Raw genomic sequence first — 21,770 nt, forward strand, 5'->3', positions numbered from 1 at the left:
ATTGATTGGTAATGTCACTGATTGGTCCAAAGAGTCAATCAGCTGGTGTTCCTCGGGTCTGAATCAGTCCCTGATTGGAGGGGACGGATGACACCTTGAGTCCTGCATTTCAATAAGCCTATTGGAGAGGGTGGATAGGATATATATCATGTAAACATGCCTTCAATACAATATGTCCAGTGCATAGACCTGGCAAAGGGAGAGAGTTAGTTTCCTTCTGACTGATTGTTAAAAGCATCAAGATTTTTTTTTGTGTGTAGTTCCCATGGAAACACAGCATCCCATTCCCATGATAAGGAGTGACATTCATTCAGGCACACACACACATGTACACACGTACACCCACAAGCAGTATGGGGGAGAGGGACATTGGCTGGAACTGTATTGCATCAACCCCAGACATTTTAATGAGGTCTAAAGGAAGAGGTTTCAACAATACACCACCTGGCCAAGAGAGTAACAGTAGTTATTAATATCTTTACTGCAGTCTCTAACGGGGCCACTCAAAGGACAAATGGTATAAAGTACTTTCTCACTACTTTGCAGATATGCGTTTACAATCATATGATGTCAAATATTATGAGGCATAATGTTTTACCTGTCTGAGCCATTATGATAATATGTGAGCTCAAGCGCAGATTCCAAGTCATGCATATTAACATAGTATTAATAAGAGTCAAAGTCAAAGGAGTAAAAGTGGAATACAAGGATAAATCGGGGACAGTAGCGAGCTCAATAGACAGGTACACTGTGGAGACTAAAGTAGAGCATGAGACAACGGCTAACATACACTCTCTGCCTTGTGCACGCACACGTGGGGGCATGTACGTGCGCACACACACACTGTTGGAAGGGACATGACTAATACAGTGTGCTTACAGTGTTTGGCTCTCAATGTGAAGAACTCCTACGGGTTCCTTTTTTATTCAAGAATCAAAACTAGGGCGATTCAGGGTACGTGTTATTGTGCACGTGTGTTTGTGAGAGTCCATTTTATGGATTACAGTCAAGGATATTATGTTTAAATTGCTTGGGAGTTAGTTTGGACATAATTATTCAGATCGGAATATGGAGCAATGAAATATATATGTAATCTGTAATTTACGGGGACGAGAATATTTCCCACATCTCCAGACGTTAAAATAGTAATGCTACTGTTGCTCTGGGTGCATTTAGCCTATATTCCAATATCACGCTTGTATAATGACAACATATGAGGATGATACTGGGATGGATCAGGCTACTACTGCCCCCTTCTAGATGCGCTACTATTAAACTATTTACTCTTTGTTTGTCGATAACTTTTGTGTTGTTCACATAGCCCATTCTCCATTTCACCTCAGATAATGACATATTGTCAGTTGTGTTACCTGTTGCTCCCTGGTTTCAATGTCTATGGTTGCTCCTGTGTTATGGGAAGTCCACGTCTCACTACCTACATTTGGTACATACGAACAACACGCAACTATCCCTGTGCTACTTTCTAAAAAGAGGGTTGGCCACCCAGCACAGCACAGACCATGAGTCAGGTAACTGTAACAGAACGTTGCCTCTGAGCTCCCGTGAATTTTGGACACGCATCGACTCGGTTTGGGAGGCAGGGAGTGACAAACATATTTCTCTGAAAGGGATTTTGCTGTACTCCCATGTCTATTTTAAAAACCTTATAGACGTTTTAAGTTTCACGTTTTCGTGTGTCTGCTGCACTGATGTGACGAGTTTTGCGTTTCAAAAGCGGATAAAACGCTCAGGTGTTTGTTTTTCATAGGTGGATTTTCTGCCTTTTTTTATTATTCCTAAGTAGAGCAGCGACAGGGTTTCCCCTGCGGTATAGTTCTTTATTTCAATACTCTTGTTTACCACGTCAGTTTTTTCTTTCTTTCGTTTTTAAATATTTAATTTGCAACCACCGACAACGCCGAGTGGCCACGTTGGAACAAACAGGTACGTGTCTGCAATAATATTATTAGCCAACACCTTTCGATTTCAAAGTTTCTTTGCTTTTGTTTTCTACTGAATTTGAAAGTTAGAAAAGTTAGTAAACGTCCTTGGGTTGACACCTTTTGAACTCGTGCCAACTCGTGCTAAAAATGTGATCCTTGTGCGCAAGCAACGACAGGCCTGGCAAGCTGATGATTTGCAACGTGCTTGACCTCTGTAAACCATTAAGCCACAGATTCACCAAATCATTATATAATCATAGTTACATTTGGTCCCATCGTATTTGTTGATATATTCATTCATCAGCTTAGAAATTAACTTGACAGCGAGTGTGGAAAGTCACAAAGAGGCCTCAGAAGAAAAACAAACATTTGGAAGGCGAGGTTATATAATGTTGCCAAAAGGATGTTGCGCTTTTCATATCAATTCGAGTTATTTCACAGATCTCCCACATTTCTAGAAGGTACATTCAGAAATCATGATACACTTGAATGGAGTATTTAAATACAGAGAACATAATATACCTCAAAGGGACGGGTAAATGTAGCTCATTATAACCTAGTTAATTAATGCGTTCTGGGATGACGGAACAAATTGGGCCAGCTTTCAATCGCGGAGACTAATAGAGCATGGTAATAGTGCCTAGCTGCTGTTGCACCATCTATACACACTACCAATATTGTACACACAACAACATAGTTGACACGATAAACTATTACCCATCTAACAGAATCCCTTGGCTCACACTGATGATGTATACTGTTAAATGTAGGAACTGACTTGCATAATGTGTGAACACATACGGTATGTTCCTACTAATGTGCTGAGACACATGGACTGTGTGTTATTTCCATATCTTCTTGCCTATGTGATGTTCAATGCACAGAGTTGCTCATCTACTCTGCTGCATTGTAAACTGCTGAGGTGACGTCATTATGTAGACCAAGCCTGGTCTCATTCTGAGAGAGAAGCCAGGGGCTTTAACCTGAGTCATCTAAAACCAACGGCACATAGATCTGCTTAGCTAGCACACAGAGACATATGCATGTGGGGGGGGGGGACCCCAGGTTACAGGGGAGACTCCCAACAGCTCTCCTGGGACGTACTCTCTAAAGTCTTCCTTCGCTGAACCCCCTAGGCCCTAACTGTGTGTGTGCTAGCCCAAGGGTGTCAGCAACATAATTGAACCCCTGACTCATTTTGTTTCTAGGAAGTAGTATGGTGTTCAGTTCACTCTTTAAGTCCCTATAACCAGGGGCATATTCATTACTGCACATTGTAGCTTTCTGTTTTGCAACAGAAAATCGAAAAACAAATGTTTCTTATTAATGGACAAATTCAGGTAGTTACTCCCTGTTTCAGACGTTTTTCTTCCGTTTGGTATCTTCTTCCGTTTGGTATCCATCCTGGTCTCAGAGCATTTTGTATTATTCTGGACGTAAATTCGAAGCACTTCATTTAGTCAGATGTTTCGTATGGTGTGTATACGTTTGTGAATGTCATCATCCATATCGTATGGTTCCAGGTCATCTATAAGTCTCTGCTAGGTAAAGCCCCGCCTTATCTCAGCTCACTGGTCACCATAGCAACACCCACCCTTAGCACGCGCTCCAGCAGGTATATTTCCTTTGTCATCCCCAAAGCCAACACTTACTTTGGCCGCCTTTCCTTCCAGTTCTCTGCTGCCAATGACTGGAACGAATTGCAAAAATCACTGAAGCTGGAGTCTTATATCTCCCTCTCTAACTTTAAGCATCAGCTGTCAGAGCAGCTTACAGATCACTGTACCTGTACATAGCCAATCTGTAAATAGCCCACCCACCTACCTCATCCCCATATTGTTACTTATTCTCTTGCTCTTTTGCACCCCAGTATCTCTACTTCCACATCATCATCTGCACATCTACCACTCCAGTGTTAATGCTAAATTGTAATTATTTCGCCTCCATGGCCTATTTATTGCCTTACCTCCCTAATCTTCTACATTTGCACACACTGTACATAGATTTTTCTATTGTGTTATTGACTGTATGTTTGTTTATGTGTAACTCTGTGTTGTTGTTTTGTGGCACTGCTTTGCTTTATCTTGGCCAGGTCGCAGTTTTAAATGAGAACTTGTTCTCAACTGGCCTACCTGGTTAAATAAAGGTGAAATAAAAGAAATAAAATATGATACAAATTTCTATTTGTGCAATATGTTACGAATTTGCTAAACATATATGTTAAGAATTCCAATTTGTTGTGGCTAATGTTAGCTAACTGGCTAACGTTAGATAGGCTACGGGTTAGGGTTTAAAGCTAAAAAAGTAGTAAGTAGGCAGGTTCACGAAATTGTGCTAAGTACAATAAAAGGCCCCTCTGAATTGTGCACTTGTCACACAACACAATGCCACACATGTCCCAAGTTTTGAGGAAGTGTACAATTGTCATGCTGACTGCAGAAATGTCCACCAGAGCTGTTGCCAAATAATTTCATGTTAATTTCTCTACCATAAACTGCCTCCAACGTTGTTTTAGAGAATTTGACAGTACGTCCAACCACAGTATGGCGTCATGTGGGCGCGCACAGATGCACTTTGTGCTGGGGTGCACCTGTGCCCACACAACGCCATACACGTGGTCTGCGGTTGTGAGGACGTACTGCCAAATTCTCTAAACAACGTTGGAGGCAGTTTATGGTAGAGAAATTAACAAATAATTCTCTGGCAACAGCTCGTGTGGACATTCCTGCAGTCAGCGTGACAATTGTACACTTCCTCAAAACTTGGGACATCTGTGGCATTGTGTTGTGTGACAACTGCACAATTTAGAGTGGCCTTTTATTGTTCCCAGCACAAGGTGCACCTGTGCTGTCCCCATGAGTACCCCATGTTGGCGGTGGGGTTATGGTATGGTCAGGCATAAGCTACGGAAAATGAACACAATTACATTTTATTGATGACAATTTGAATGCACTGCGATACCGTGATGAGATTAGAAAAATAGAGAGGGGGCAAATACTTTTTCACAGCACTTTGTGTGAAATATATTGGTGTATGTGTGAGAGATTGGTGGGGGAAAGGAGGGGCGCAAAATAAATATGAAACTGCAAAGTAAGTTTAACCACATCAGTTGGCTTTTTATCTCTGCTATCCTGCTGAAGAGAGCGAGTGTCACACTGACAAGACCGAGGGAGATAAAAATGGAGAGATAAATCATGGTGAAGGGAGAGATGGAGTGATGAGCTCTCTCTCCCCCCTTCGGTGATGGATGACTAGTCTGCTGGAGGGAAATTCCTCACTGCCTCTAACACTGCCCTGCAGTGACTACGCTACCCCTCTTTCTCTCTGTTTCTCTCTCTCAAGCACAATGTTCCCCTCTATTTAAATGTCTTTCTCTCTTTCTGTTTCTATATATGTCTCTTTTTCTTTACCTCTTTTGTTTCCATTTTACTGTCTTTCTCTCTTTCAATTCCTCTATCGTTGTCTGTTTCTCTCTTTCATTCCTTCTCGCAGATTCAGTTCTGCTCACGTACAGAACATGACAGTTCATGTACATGACATTGACTAATTATTACCATTAGAAGTACTGTAGTAGAGATCCCATGCTCTCTACGCTATAGTACATATAACTCCAGTGATCTGTCTCATCAGTCTGTGATGTCAGTCTGCTTTGTCTTTCATACCTGATCTTAGAGGCTCCCCAGGCCCCAGGTGTTTGTGGTATGTGTAAGTGGGAATCTTTTTGTGTCTCCGTGTTCTTTTCACCACACAACCGTTGTCTGTCAGTGTCTTGACTTTGTCCGGGAAGGTAGTGTGAACTGGAGAAGGTACAGTTTACATTTCGTGTGTCTCCCACTGTCTGGAATCATCCGACAGTGACCCGACAAATAAAAGTAATCTTTTGAAAGGTTTACTTTCTCCTATACCCACAGTACCAACCCCTCCTCCACACCTGCTGGCAAGGCACCACTACAGACCACATAAAACACCAAGACAATTATGTGACACTTTAAATCCTGTATTATTGATGTCGAGGTAATGGTCTGGGGGTGATAATATAAACAAGGAAATAGGGCCTATTCTGACATAAAGTCAGCTGTTTAGCTCTTAGTAATTACCTAGCCCTTCATCATAGCGAGCAACCCGTGAAACTGGTGTGTGTGTGTGTGTGTGTGTGTGTTTGTGTGGTAGGGCAAGTCCAAGGTAACAGAATTACGCTGACCCAGGTTTTTCACTTTAAAATGTATGCCAAACAAAAACCAATGATTGCAAAGTTAAAGAAACCATACAGCTCTATGCACAAGGACTACTTTTAACAATTTCCACAGACAAAAAAATACAAAAACACATTTACCTGAACAGTGCAGATGCACATTTTGGTAACAGAATTACGGTTTGTGTGGTACAAACTGTAATTCTGTTACCAAACTTTGCACATTTTATCGTGGAATTGCCCAGTAGTAGTAGTTTTACCTGAGACCCTAGTTAAGGAAGCTATTCCAGGCACCTAATTTATGACAGGAAGGAGAGGCCAATTTTAAGGCTGTCACAATGTTTATCTAACCTTAGCAAAGACCGTTATCTAACAATGATAGTAGCCGTTGAGACTGCTTTTTACTGCAGTGTGTGTGAGCAGTGTGCTTACTCAGTGTAAGGTAGAGGAGTCTGGTTTGTGAATGAGGTTTTTGATCAATGGGCATTTCAGCTGCCCGCAGGTTGTCATGACGCCAAGAGGTTGCCATGGTGTGAAAGGGCTGACTTGTCCTATGGGTGTGGACTAACCTAAGCCTCCTTTTTGGCTTTGAGTCAGTTTCGTTGTTATAGTCTCTTGTCTACAATAGAATCATTCACTACATTGTACATTAGCTGATAGTTTGCTCATCGTGATAAGGACTCTTATTTTGGAGTCTCCTTTGAATACTATTTGCATGATCACCTACTGTTTGTTAGATATGTGCTCCCGTGGCCGGGCACGCTTAATCTGTGCAAGCAGTGTGAAATACCAATGCAACTGCCATGTTTGGATGTCTGCAACCTGATGTCAGACATTGGCCTAATATATGGTATCTGTTTGCTTCAGGTTGCTTAGGCCACGCCCACCACCCTGAGATGTTGGCTTAGGCCACGCCCACCACCCCGAGGAGTTTGCTTAGGTCAGTTGGGTAGCCTACTTGACAGTTAATAACACGGCGACTCAGATTTAAACGGTTCCACTCAGACCAGATCAGATGGGGGATTTGACATAAGCTGAGGTCAAAGGTCACTCTTAGTTCCTCAGCACTGAGCTGGGTCACCAGTACACCAGGGTCAGGAGGTGACAGTGTGGGATACCATGGTATGTCTGCATACCAGAGACATCTCTTAGGCAATGTGTACTCCCCTTAGATTCCCAAGGTTTTGTCAACATGGCTACTCATAAAGACATGCTAGTGAATCACAACCTGCTGGTGAATCGCAGCCCCAGATGGCAAGCAGACGTTGGCCGAGAGTCGAAACCCGACGTTGGCCTTTGAAGGGATACCATGCTCTAAATCCCACTGTTTGTTTGATTTCCTTACATTAATCCAATCACCCATATTTTCTGATTAACAATCCCACACAAGAGGTGTGATGTATTGCCCCTCATTTCCTCCTCCAGTGGGTTGGAATGGGACTGTGTTTGTCCGGTTGGAATGGGACTGTGTTTGTCCGGTTGGAATGGGACTGTGTTTGTCCGGTTGGAATGGGACTGTGTTTGTCCGGTTGGAATGGGACTGTGTTTGTCCGGTTGGAATGGGACTGTGTTTGTCCGGTTGGAATGGGACTGTGTTTGTCCGGTTGGAATGGGACTGTGTTTGTCCGGTTGGAATGGGACTGTGTTTGTCCGGTTGGAATGGGACTGTGTTTGTCCGGTTGGAATGGGACTGTGTTTGTCCGGTTGGAATGGGACTGTGTTTGTCCGGTTGGAATGGGACTGTGTTTGTCCGGTTGGAATGGGACTGTGTTTGTCCGGTTGGAATGGGACTGTGTTTGTCCGGTTGGAATGGGACTGTGTTTGTCCGGTTGGAATGGGACTGTGTTTGTCCGGTTGGAATGGGACTGTGTTTGTCCGGTTGGAATGGGACTGTGTTTGTCCGGTTGGAATGGGACTGTGTTTGTCCGGTTGGAATGGGACTGTGTTTGTCCGGTTGGAATGGGACTGTGTTTGTCCGGTTGGAATGGGACTGTGTTTGTCCGGTTGGAATGGGACTGTGTTTGTCCGGTTGGAATGGGACTGTGTTTGTCCGGTTGGAATGGGACTGTGTTTGTCCGGTTGGAATGGGACTGTGTTTGTCCGGTTGGAATGGGACTGTGTTTGTCCGGTTGGAATGGGACTGTGTTTGTCCGGTTGGAATGGGACTGTGTTTGTCCGGTTGGAATGGGACTGTGTTTGTCCGGTTGGAATGGGACTGTGTTTGTCCGGTTGGAATGGGACTGTGTTTGTCCGGTTGGAATGGGACTGTGTTTGTCCGGTTGGAATGGGACTGTGTTTGTCCGGTTGGAATGGGACTGTGTTTGTCCGGTTGGAATGGGACTGTGTTTGTCCGGTTGGAATGGGACTGTGTTTGTCCGGTTGGAATGGGACTGTGTTTGTCCGGTTGGAATGGGACTGTGTTTGTCCGGTTGGAATGGGACTGTGTTTGTCCGGTTGGAATGGGACTGTGTTTGTCCGGTTGGAATGGGACTGTGTTTGTCCGGTTGGAATGGGACTGTGTTTGTCCGGTTGGAATGGGACTGTGTTTGTCCGGTTGGAATGGGACTGTGTTTGTCCGGTTGGAATGGGACTGTGTTTGTCCGGTTGGAATGGGACTGTGTTTGTCCGGTTGGAATGGGACTGTGTTTGTCCGGTTGGAATGGGACTGTGTTTGTCCGGTTGGAATGGGACTGTGTTTGTCCGGTTGGAATGGGACTGTGTTTGTCCGGTTGGAATGGGACTGTGTTTGTCCGGTTGGAATGGGACTGTGTTTGTCCGGTTGGAATGGGACTGTGTTTGTCCGGTTGGAATGGGACTGTGTTTGTCCGGTTGGAATGGGACTGTGTTTGTCCGGTTGGAATGGGACTGTGTTTGTCCGGTTGGAATGGGACTGTGTTTGTCCGGTTGGAATGGGACTGTGTTTGTCCGGTTGGAATGGGACTGTGTTTGTCCGGTTGGAATGGGACTGTGTTTGTCCGGTTGGAATGGGACTGTGTTTGTCCGGTTGGAATGGGACTGTGTTTGTCCGGTTGGAATGGGACTGTGTTTGTCCGGTTGGAATGGGACTGTGTTTGTCCGGTTGGAATGGGACTGTGTTTGTCAGGTTGGAATGGGACTGTGTTTGTCAGGTTGGAATGGGACTGTGTTTGTCATGTTGGAATGGGACTGTGTTTGTCATGTTGGAATGGGACTGTGTTTGTCATGTTGGAATGGGACTGTGCTTGTCCGGTTGGAATGGGACTGTGTTTGTCATGTTGGAATGGGACTGTGCTTGTCCGGTTGGAATGGGACTGTGCTTGTCCGGTTGGAATGGGACTGTGCTTGTCCGGTTGGAATGGGACTGTGCTTGTCCGGTTGGAATGGGACTGTGCTTGTCCGGTTGGAATGGGACTGTGTTTGTCCGGTTGGAATGGGACTGTGTTTGTCCGGTTGGAATGGGACTGTGTTTGTCCGGTTGGAATGGGACTGTGTTTGTCCGGTTGGAATGGGACTGTGTTTGTCCGGTTGGAATGGGACTGTGTTTGTCCGGTTGGAATGGGACTGTGTTTGTCCGGTTGGAATGGGACTGTGTTTGTCCGGTTGGAATGGGACTGTGTTTGTCAGGTTGGAATGGGACTGTGTTTGTCAGGTTGGAATGGGACTGTGTTTGTCAGGTTGGAATGGGACTGTGTTTGTCAGGTTGGAATGGGACTGTGTTTGTCAGGTTGGAATGGGACTGTGTTTGTCAGGTTGGAATGGGACTGTGTTTGTCAGGTTGGAATGGGACTGTGTTTGTCAGGTTGGAATGGGACTGTGTTTGTCAGGTTGGAATGGGACTGTGTTTGTCAGGTTGGAATGGGACTGTGTTTGTCAGGTTGGAATGGGACTGTGTTTGTCAGGTTGGAATGGGACTGTGTTTGTCATGTTGGAATGGGACTGTGTTTGTCCGGTTGGAATGGGACTGTGTTTGTCCGGTTGGAATGGGACTGTGTTTGTCCGGTTGGAATGGGACTGTGTTTGTCCGGTTGGAATGGGACTGTGTTTGTCAGGTTGGAATGGGACTGTGTTTGTCAGGTTGGAATGGGACTGTGTTTGTCAGGTTGGAATGGGACTGTGTTTGTCAGGTTGGAATGGGACTGTGTTTGTCAGGTTGGAATGGGACTGTGTTTGTCAGGTTGGAATGGGACTGTGTTTGTCAGGTTGGAATGGGACTGTGTTTGTCAGGTTGGAATGGGACTGTGTTTGTCAGGTTGGAATGGGACTGTGTTTGTCAGGTTGGAATGGGACTGTGTTTGTCAGGTTGGAATGGGACTGTGTTTGTCATGTTGGAATGGGACTGTGTTTGTCCGGTTGGAATGGGACTGTGTTTGTCCGGTTGGAATGGGACTGTTTGTCATGTTGGAATGGGACTGTGTTTGTCAGGTTGGAATGGGACTGTGCTTGTCCGGTTGGAATGGGACTGTGCTTGTCCGGTTGGAATGGGACTGTGCTTGTCCGGTTGGAATGGGACTGTGTTTGTCCGGTTGGAATGGGACTGTGTTTGTCCGGTTGGAATGGGACTGTGTTTGTCCGGTTGGAATGGGACTGTGTTTGTCAGGTTGGAATGGGACTGTGTTTGTCCGGTTGGAATGGGACTGTGTTTGTCCGGTTGGAATGGGACTGTGTTTGTCCGGTTGGAATGGGACTGTGTTTGTCCGGTTGGAATGGGACTGTGTTTGTCCGGTTGGAATGGGACTGTGTTTGTCCGGTTGGAATGGGACTGTGTTTGTCCGGTTGGAATGGGACTGTGTTTGTCATGTTGGAATGGGACTGTGTTTGTCATGTTGGAATGGGACTGTGTTTGTCATGTTGGAATGGGACTGTGTTTGTCATGTTGGAATGGGACTGTGTTTGTCATGTTGGAATGGGACTGTGTTTGTCATGTTGGAATGGGACTGTGTTTGTCATGTTGGAATGGGACTGTGTTTGTCATGTTGGAATGGGACTGTGTTTGTCATGTTGGAATGGGACTGTGTTTGTCATGTTGGAATGGGACTGTGTTTGTCATGTTGGAATGGGACTGTGTTTGTCATGTTGGAATGGGACTGTGTTTGTCCGGTTGGAATGGGACTGTGTTTGTCTGGTTGGAATGTCACTGTGTTTGTCTGGTTGGAATGTCACTGTGTTTGTCTGGTTGGAATGTCACTGTGTTTGTCTGGTTGGAATGTCACTGTGTTTGTCTGGTTGGAATGTCACTGTGTTTGTCCGGTTGGAATGTCACTGTGTTTGTCATGTTGGAATGGGACTGTGTTTGTCTGGTTGGAATGGGACTGTGTTTGTCCTGGGTGATAATGAGGAATGTTGGCGTTAAACATTACAACGGTTGTCTGTCTGCAGATGGAGCACATCTATTCAAGGACTTTGTCTCTGTACCAGAAGTAGGGTAAGGAGTCACTGTGACCTGTCAAATGGGTCCTTCAGTTTAGATGAGCTTTCTCTGTTAGCTTAGCTTAGACATGTTAGCTTAGCTGCTAGGCCCCAAGGCAAACATTGCTCCTGGTCTTCACCCAATGATAACAGTGGAGATGAACTGAGACCAGATTATACCAGGCCTGGATACCTCTCTCCAAACCTGTTTCAGAGTTACACAGATATGCATGCATGCAGGCACACACACGCTACAGTCCTTCACACACACGCACACACACACACACAGACATAACAGGGGAAACCACTGAAGCAAGCCATTACATGTCACACCTCACAGAGCTGGGATGAGACTACTGCTACTGCTGCTGCTGCACCCAGACAATGTTAGGCGGAGGTGACTCAATATTCTCATTACAGAACAGCCCAAAATAGTTTGATCAAAACTAGGTCAAATGACAGAACCATACAATATCATATTCTGTTGTCTGTGTGAGCAGCTAGGTGTAGGTGTGTTAGGCTTGTTTCTATTAGGTTGTTTGTATTATGTGCGTGTGTGTGTGAGAATACACGTGGCCCTGTGTATAGTCAACGAGCTGGTTTGACATGTCATGTTGTGCTTTAACTGAGCTGATGAAGTCATTGATGACAAAGGGGATACTAAGTAGGGATGTCAGTTCTCAAAAACATCTGAACGTCTCTGGCGACAATTGGAAATGGTGTGTGTGTGTGTGTGTGTGTGACATGTTTGTGCTGTGAGGCAGCCCGAGGTGTCTAGTCAGAACAGGTGTCTCAATCTGGGCCCCTGTTGTAGTCTCTTGATCTTATTCTCTCTCGCGCTCTCTCTCGTTCGCTCGCTCACTCTGTTTCTCTCTGACACTTTCAATTAAATTCAAGGAACAAAGTTTATTGATATGGAAGGTGTAGCAACTTAAAGTCAAACGTTTTGCCAAAGCAAACGTGTAATGATATTTAAAGAATGTAATACTAATGTACCCAGCAGTTCTGTCTCTCTGACTCCTCCCCTATCCGACTCCTCCCCCTCCCCTGGTTATGTCAATCAACTGGTGATTCACCTCGTCTGTGTCTGTGTCTGTGTCTGTGTCTGTGTCTTGTCTGTGTCTGTGTCGTATCTGTGTCTGTCGTATCTGTGTCTGTCGTGTCTGTGTCTGTGTCGTGTATGTGTCGTGTATGTGTCCTGTCTGTGTCTGTGTCGTGTATGTGTCCTGTCTGTGTCTGTCGTGTGTCTGTCGTGTCTGTCTGTGTCGTGTCTGTCTGTGTCGTGTCTGTGTGTCGTGTCTGTGTCGTGTCTGTCGTGTCTGTGTCATGTCTGTGTCGTGTCTGTGTCTGTCGTGTCTGTCGTCTGTGTCTGTCGTGTCTGTCGTCTGTGTCTGTCGTGTCTGTCTGTGTCGTGTCTGTCGTGTCTGTGTCGTGTGTCTGTCGTGTCTGTGTCTGTGTCGTGTCTGTGTCGTGTGTGTGTGTGTGTGGTGGGATTTGTGTTACCTGTCAGGTTGTGTTTAAACAGTGGTTCTAGATACGAAACCTACATACTGACCTTTCACCCCTCTCTCACCTCATATATACACACTCCCACATTTCCTGAAGATATAGAGCCTGACATGAGTGCTTATGATTAACTCAAATAAGCCACACACACACGTATCACAGACATATCAGTGTTTCAACAGCATGTCGTGTCCTGCTCTGTCTCAGTAGAATGTTGTTGTCCTCTCTCTCTCAGTAGAATGTTGTTGTCCTCTCTCTCTCTCTCTCTCTCTCGTGTCTTAGACAGTCAGCATGGCTTACTCTGCAACCACATAGAACCCTCAGCTCTCTGCCTGATCAATGGCAAAAGTTACACTTTGTTTTGGTCTGATACTTTATCCTTTTAACTCCCCTCAATTCACTGTATGCGTCCCAATGGCACCCTATTCCCTACGTAGTACACTACTTTTGACCCAGGCCCATAGTGCACTACTTTTGACCAGAGCTCTATGTAGGAAATGGGTTGCCATTGGGACGCAGCCAGTGTAGCTCAGATAGTTCAGCTGGTAATTCCCCTCAGAGATGTGTTCAGTAGACCAGGCTTAGAGAGCTGCCTCCAGGGTTGAGGGATCAGGTAGGCAGTGAGTGAAGGGATGGTGTGTGTGTGTTGTACCTTAGTGTTCCATAACTGCACCAGTGGAGGATATTGCAGAGAGCGCGGTGGAGGAGAAGCCCGGCCCCTGGACGAACAGAGAGACTATTGTGTGTGCGGTACTCAAAGGAGCACCTGACAGAGGGGGCATTGATGCACCCTGGGCTGAGACTCCTTACAGCCCAACACTATGTGAAGAGGAGGAAGGGGGAAACGGCCCATACAAATCTACATGTTATTTGTCATTGGAGATGATGTACTGTATAATGTACTGTGTACTCCAAGCACCGTTACAGATAGTGATGCAATACTGAGACAATCAAGTGGTGTGTGTAGGAAGTCATTGAATCCACTAGACATTGGTTGTGTGGGGTAACTTGATAAATGACTAAGAATAGTGATCTGTAGTTTACTTTGGTAATCCCTGCCACACTCCGTCTGTTCACTGTTGGCACTGAGCTGCTATTGCAGCATACACATGCATACAAACACCGCTCAATAGGAATGCAGTGTTTTCATTCCCCTGACCCAGCCTGTCACAAAGAAATGATAGTGGGCAGTGTGCTGTTGGATCTGGCCCAAGCAAACACCATGGATTCCTGTCATCTCACACACACACACAAATATATATACAGTGCCAGTCATAAGTTTGGACACACCTACTCATTCAAGGGTTTTTCTTTATTTTTACTATTTCATACTTTGTAGAATAATAGTGAAGACATCAACTGTGAAATAACACATGTAGTCACCAAAAAAGTGTTAAACAAATCAAAATGTATTTTAGTTTCTTCAAATTAGCCACCCTTTGCCTTGATGACAACTTTGCACACTTGGCATTCTCTCAACCAGCTTCACCTGGAATGCTTTTCCAACCATCTTGAAGGAGTTCCCACAAATGCTGAGCACTTGTTGGCTGATTTTTTTCTTCACTCTGCAGTCCAACTCATCCCAAACCGTCTCAATTGGGTTGAGGTTGGGTGATTGTGGAGACCAGGTCATATGATGCAGCACTCCATCACTCTCCTTCTTGGTCAAATAGCCCTTACACAGCCTGGAGGTGTGTTTTGGGTCATTGTCCTGTTGAAAAACAAATGACAGTCCAACTAAGCGCAAACTAGGTGGGATGGCGTATCTCTGCAGAATGCTGTGGTAGCCATGCTGGTTAAGTGTGCCTTGAATTCTAAATAAATCACTGACAGTGTCACCAGCAAAGCACCATTACACCTCCTCCTCCATGCATCACATGCAGAGATCCTCCGTTCACCTTCTCTGCGTCTCACAAAGACACGGCGGTTGGAACCAAAAATCTCAAATTTGGACTCATCAGACCAAAGGACAGATTACCACTGGTCTAATGTCCATTGTCCGTGTTTCTTGGCCCAAGCAAGTCTCTTCTTATTGGTGTCCTTTTAGTAGTGTTTCTTTGCAGTAATTCGACCATGAAGGCCTGATTTACGCAGTCTCCTCTGAACAGTTGATGTTATGCTGTGTCTGTTACTTGAGCTCTGAAGCATTTATTTGGGCTGCAATATCTGAGGCTGGTAACACCAATGAACTTATCCTCTGCAGCAGAGGTAACTCTGGGTCTTCCTTTCCTGTGGTGGTCCTCACGAGAGCCAGTTTCATCATAGCGCTTGATGGGTTTTTTCAAAGTTCTTGAAATGTTACGTATTGACTGACCATGTCTTAAAGTAATGACGGACTCTCGTTTCTTTGCTTATTTGAGCTGTTCTTCCCATAATATGGACTTGGTCTTTTACCAAATAGGGCTATCTTCTGTATACTACCACTACCTTGTCACATCACAACTGATTGGCAAATTAAATTAAGAAGGAAAGAAATTCCACAAAATAAAATGTAACATGGCACATCTGCTAATTGAAATGCATTCCAGGTGACAACCTCATGAAGCTGGTTGAGAGAGTGTGTAGAGCTGTCATTAAGGCAAAGGGTGGCTACTTTAAAGAATCTCATATGAAATATATTTCATGTAACTTTTTTTGCATACTACATGATTCTATATGTGTTATGTTATACTTTTGATGTCTTCACTATTATTCTACAATGTAGAAAATAGTAAAATTAAAGAAAAACCCTTGAATGAGTAGGTGTCCAAATTTGACTTGTACTGTATATCAGACACACTCGGTCACGTACACGCTCTTCTGATCTCTCTCACACACACTCGCAACACTATGATTGATTTATCTGTCTCCTCCTAGGTTGGTGTCTGTATCTAAACCAGCAGCACAACCATGACAAAGATGATTTCTCTACTAGACTGACCCTCTATGAGGAACTGAAAATCTATGGGTGATGAAAAAGCACTTTGCAACAAATCGCCCCTTCAAGCTATAGACTCTATGATTGAGTGTGTACACAGAGGAATTGCCTTTGATTATTTTCTCACACACATAAAGAATGAGGACTCTTTCCAGGAACTCTGTTATGATTGGTGGGGTCTATTTCAATCAACTCCTGACTGGCAGCCAATAACAACAGCAGGGGATGTGTGTGTGTGTGTGAGGTCTGGGTCTTTGTGATTGGATGGCTCGTCGCCGATCGTCTGGAGGACACTTACTGGTGTGTGCTCTTTCCCTCTTCCCAAACAGAGGGAGAGATGCGATGCCAGTTTCCAATGACCTTGGACTGTACCATTGTGTCTGACACGGATATAGCCTGAATATGATATTATTGATGTCAGACAGAGGAAGAAGCCTTGATTCTTTCATTTTTATTTGTTGGGCCCATGCTGCTGTTCGGCATCCTTTGAAAGGCTGTCTTGTTGTGTTGGGTGCTGAAGCCTGTGTATTCCATTGTCTTATCCCATGGCATGGCACCTTAGTAGCAGCTTACTAGTACAGATCAGAACCCTGGGGTACTAGTGGAATAGCCTGGATAGGATACCAGTCTGTTTATGCTTTAGCCACTACTGTTCAACTGTTGTCTGCACCCTGAAATCATCATACATGTGAATGAAGCCATCCTTGTACATTTACTTAACATTACTGCGCTAATTGAGGTAACGTTGACATGCTTCACTAACAAGTACTACCTATGCTTATGGACAAAGGGGGTGTGTGTGTGTGTGTGTGTGTGTGTTTCCTGTTTGAACCTCATAGGGTCAGCCAGGTCTCTGTCCCTCTCTAACTCCAAATGTCGGGAGGAAATGGAGCAGAAACAGTCATTGCTTTGAAGTGTGTCATGCTGCGTCAGTCGCCGATGGCAACACGGGGGTAATTGTGTCAGTGTGCATGGCTGAACTCTGTTTGATCGCCACGGTGATGTCACTGTATGGACTAATTTAGCCTTTTCCCAACCTGACTCTCATCAATTGATCTGAGACTTGACTAGAAACCCCTCACTGACCTATAACCTTATGTTACTGGGTCTGGGCTTGGACTAAACCTTCACTACTGTACTACTGTCTGTGTGCTCATGGCTGCATGCTTGTTTGACACAACCCCCAACACGTCCACCTCAATGTGTACTTGTGCATGACACGTCCATAACCTATTACTGCTGAGTAACCGTGTGTCTGTGAGAGACCGACATGGTGGCGGCACCTTAAGGGAAGAATGCTCTATATAAACCATATAACCCCCTGCTCAGTGACGTAGCTTCAGCCGGTGCGGTCGTACATGGGCGCGCGACGTACCTGGGCCCGGAGCTGCGGGCCCCCTATGTAATTTGAATACCGCCCCACCATGCCCAACTATTAATTGTTGACGCGGATCCATCACGTCTACTATTTAACGAGAAGATCTTTCTTTAATATACACTATATGATAAATGATCCCACTGATGGTTTCACCAACAAAATGTTTTTTTTTTTTTGCCACTACGTAAGTCAGCGTGATATTTTAGTGTATCGATGACAATAAATCCATTTAACTTGCTAAATAAATCATATTATTCAATAGTTTCAATACCAAGTTAAGATAATGAAATGAATTCTGGGATTCATTGTGCAAATCCTCTCCAAAGCGTTGTTGTTTCTGTCATCGTTTTAAGCAACAGTTGAGCTAGCTATCAAGGGACAACGGCCTATAAATTAAAGAGAAAGTCGAGAATAAAAAAATACGGATTTAAAAGTGGAGCCCAAATGAGGAAGGCCAAAAATGAGAAAGCAAAGCAAGAATCAAAATTAGTTTCATTTTTCAAATGCAGCCATTGCTAGCGCAAGCAATGTAGCGGGACCAGAAGAGGATGTAGGTTTCTCATCGCCAGCAGTAGCTTTTAGCGGGTTAAGTGAGCCAAGGGCAAGCTGTTTCATCCTGCCAGAAGAAGCAACTTTGACAGAGGAGGATACAGGTTGTCAGGTATCGGCGGATACGACCCTGAGCACAAGCCAGGCCGGACAAGCTATCCCGGGCGGGGAGGAAGAGGAGCAGGGCGAGGCTAGAATCGTGGCGGCTGAGGAAACAGGTGGAAGTGGGACAGACGGCCTTTTTTACCTATCCAACTGACAGGGGGCATTATGCAACAAATGTGGATGCAAAAGTTAAACGGCACGTTATTGCATTAGGCTCGTGTAAGCCTACTGGCCATTTCCCAAGAGATGACGAAAGGCGGTGTTTTTCCGAGTCGTATTACACCACTACAACCAAGGCTGGCTATTTTATTCAGCCAAGCTAAATTGCGAGTATTGTGAGACTTGCTGGCTGATCGTAGTGCCCCTTTCTTCTCTGGTGAATGGGCCATCTAACATCCAAAATAGCATGTCATGAGACATCCCAGATTCACATGGGTGCCTGTTTTGGTATATGAGCAATGGAAGCTGAATGGCACCTTTGACGCAGAAATGGAGAAAGGTGTGCGTAACGCAGCAAATTTCGGGCAATAGGTGTTGGAGCTCATAGTTAATGTAACTTTCACACTTGCATCATGTAATTTGGCGTTGAGGGCACTGGGAAAAGCTGGGGCAGGCCAACAGTGGGAAATTCAACTGCTGTCATTTTACGACCCAGTTCTGAAATAACTTTTAGAATGCCCCTCAGGATCCGTTAACTATCTCAGTCCTCAAATCCAAAACGAGCTGATTTTATATCTTAGCCGAACGAGTAAAGTGTGACATTCATTTTTATTTTATATATATTTTTTTTATATTATGGACGCCACACCTCGTGTATCCAAAGTAGACCAGTTAAGCCAAGTTTATCGCTATGTGAGAGTGATAAGGGATGTAAATAATGTCGCCACAGATCTGACCATCAGAGTTGTTTTGTGGATTTCTGGAGACTGCTGTCACATCAGCGGCTGAGCTTCAACATAAAATCCTGGGCAGCATAGAAGATAATGGGCTGGATATTTCAAAATGTAGGCAGGGGTATGATGGAGCTGCTAACATGAGCAGGGTCTATTCGGGGTGTGCCGGCCAGAATATCAGAAAAAGAGCCGCTTGCTCTTTGTGCATTGCGCAGCGCACAATCTTAACCTGGCTCTCAACGACTCTGTCAAGAATGTTCCAGAGATTAAACAGTTTTATGATACTGTTGAACTGTTATACACCTTCTTCAGGCATGGTTAGACTGTAAACTCTCCTTCCAAAATGAAATCTAGAATCGGCTTCCTATTTCGCAACAAGGCCTCCTTCACTCATGCTGCCAAACTTACCCTCGTAAAACTGACCATCCTACCGATCCTTGACTTCGGCGATGTCATTTACAAAATAGCCTCCAACACTCTACTCAGCAAATTGGATGCAGTCTATCACAGTGCCATCCGTTTTGTCACCAAAGCCCCATATACTACCCACCACTGTGACCTGTATGCTATTGTTGGCTGGCCCTCGGTCCATACTTGTCGCCAAACCCACTGGCTCCAGGTTATCTACAAGTCTGCTAGGTAAAGCCCCGACTTATCTCAGCTCACTGGTCACCATAGCAGCACCCACTCGTAGCACACGCTCCAGCAGGTATATCTCACTCGTCATCCCCAAAGCCAACACTTCCTTTGGCCGCCTCTCCTTCCAGTTCTCTGCTGCCAATGACTGGAACGAACTGCAAAAATCACTGAAGATGGAGACATTTATTATTATTTTTGACCCTGCTGGTCATTTATGAACATTTGAACATCTTGGCCATGTTCTGTTATAATCTCCACCCGGCACAGCCAGAAGAGGACTGGCCACCCCTCATAGTCTGGTTCCTCTCTAGGTTTCCTCCTAGGTTTTGGCCTTTCTAGGGAGTTTTTCCTAGCCACCGTGCTTCTACACCTGCATTGCTTGCTGTTTGGGGTTTTAGGCTGGGTTTCTGTACAGCACTTTGAGATATCAGCTGATGTAAGAAGGGCTATACAAATACATTTGATTTGATTACCTCCCTCCAATATCTTTAAGCACCAGCTGTCAGAGCAGCTCACAGATCCCTTCACCTGTACATGGCTCATCTGTAAATGGCCCATCCAATCTACCTCATCCCCATACTGTATTTATTTATCTTGCTCCTTTGCACCCCAGTATCTCTACTTGCACATTCATCTTCTGCACATTCTACCATTCGTGTTTAATTGCTATATTGTAATAACTTCACCACCATGGCCTATTTATTGCCTTACCTCTCTTATCCTACCTCGTTTGCACATGCTATGTATGTATGTATGTATGTATGTATGTATGCATGTATGTATTTTCTACTATATTATTGATTGTATGTTTGTTTTATTCCATGTGTAACTCTGTGTTGTATGTGTCGAACTGCTTTGCTGTATCTTGGCCAGGTTGAGAACTTGTTCTCAACTGGCCTACCTGGTGAAATAAAATAAAAAAGCTTCCCTGGCCGATTACTCTCTTTCAGGGCCTGTTTTTAAGAAGGAAATAGCAAAGCACACTGCAGTGAGAGACCTGGTCAGGATGCTCACTGTGGACTACAATTCAGTCACATTTTGGGAAGTAGTTACAGCGACGCTCTTTTCATGACTCTGCCTGTAACGGTAGCCAGTGCCGAGCGCCCCTTTTCCAAACTGAAAATAATGAAATCATACCTGAGGAGCAGCATGGGACAGGAGAGACTGAGTGGGTTGGCCATTCTGTCCATTGAAAACACCAGGGCCAGGACCATGGATATGAATGCCCTAGTCAACGACTTCGCAGAGCGCAAGGCCCGTTGAATGCCAATCAATTGAGTGAGTAAGCGTATATTTTTACAGAGCAGGCTACCCAGACAGCCTATATAAATCAAGCTTTATTGAGATTAATTTACATTGCTTGTCAATCTACGACTATGCACCATCTGTCTTTGGAGACCATGTTCTGGTGCACGGCCACTGAGCCATTTCATTGTCATCATAGCCTATACGTTTAACTAGGCTATAAGAATAATAGTACGCACATACACATCATATACTGTTAAAAGGCATGCTGCCATTTAAGCAATCTGTTTGAATGCTCCACTTGATTGATTTGCTGGTGTTTTTGCTATAGGCCTCTATGGGAGGCAGATCATTTGAAATACCGGTATGTCAGTTTTTCCGCCGTGCATAACTTCAGCGAGTACTGGGTCATTAGCTATGTTTCGGTGTTTCTGTCGAGAGATTGATCTATATATTTATGTTTTATAATATAGGCTATTGCCTATTATTTGCAGGTAAAATAGGGTGATTTTTGACCTATTTTTTTTAATTTATTTATTTGTGCTTTCGGTGGTGTTGATCGACTTATACGGGTTTATTTCTGACCGCTGTCCATGGTGCTGAATGTATTGGCTATATTGCGGCTTCTCTGGTAACAGCTTCAAATGTGCCCTTAGATTAGGTTCTGCTCTGCTGTTACAATGCTTAGTAATATTAACACACAGCCTTACCAACAAAATCATTTACATTTTAAGGGAAATATGGGTGGTGATATGGGCACCTGGGCCCGTCATGATTAAGATACACTACTGCCCCACTATTCAACCACCTGCTCCTGCAGAGAACGCTACGCTAGCAGAAACCATGTAGCCTCCCCACAGGGCAAATATACATCCTTTTACACACTGTGTGTTGCACACCAAGGCTCTGGGAGTGTTTGCACTGAAGCCATGCCAACTAAATAAACGTTAGCCACCGCTAGCTACTGTGGTTGGTCCAGAAGACGGGGTTTCTCACCTACTGTAGCGGATGTACACAC

General features: G+C 44.7%; 1 protein-coding gene across 4 annotated transcripts in view; it reads left to right on the forward strand.

Moving 5' to 3' along the window:
- Positions 1–938: 938 nt before the first annotated feature.
- Positions 939–21,770, forward strand: part of LOC106589870 (paralemmin-3) — a 36,646-nt gene continuing 15,814 nt past the window's right edge. Inside the window, exon 1 of one of the 4 annotated variants that reach the window (XM_045691100.1) lies at positions 939–954. The gene's annotated coding sequence lies outside the window, so the exon portion shown is untranslated. Of the gene's footprint in view, positions 955–1,461; positions 1,945–21,770 lie in introns of those variants that run through there. The other 3 variants (XM_045691102.1, XM_045691101.1, XM_045691099.1) reach the window with 3 other exon arrangements.

This window comes from Salmo salar, chromosome ssa12 (genome assembly GCF_905237065.1).
Source record: "Salmo salar chromosome ssa12, Ssal_v3.1, whole genome shotgun sequence".
Lineage (NCBI taxonomy): Eukaryota > Metazoa > Chordata > Actinopteri > Salmoniformes > Salmonidae > Salmo > Salmo salar.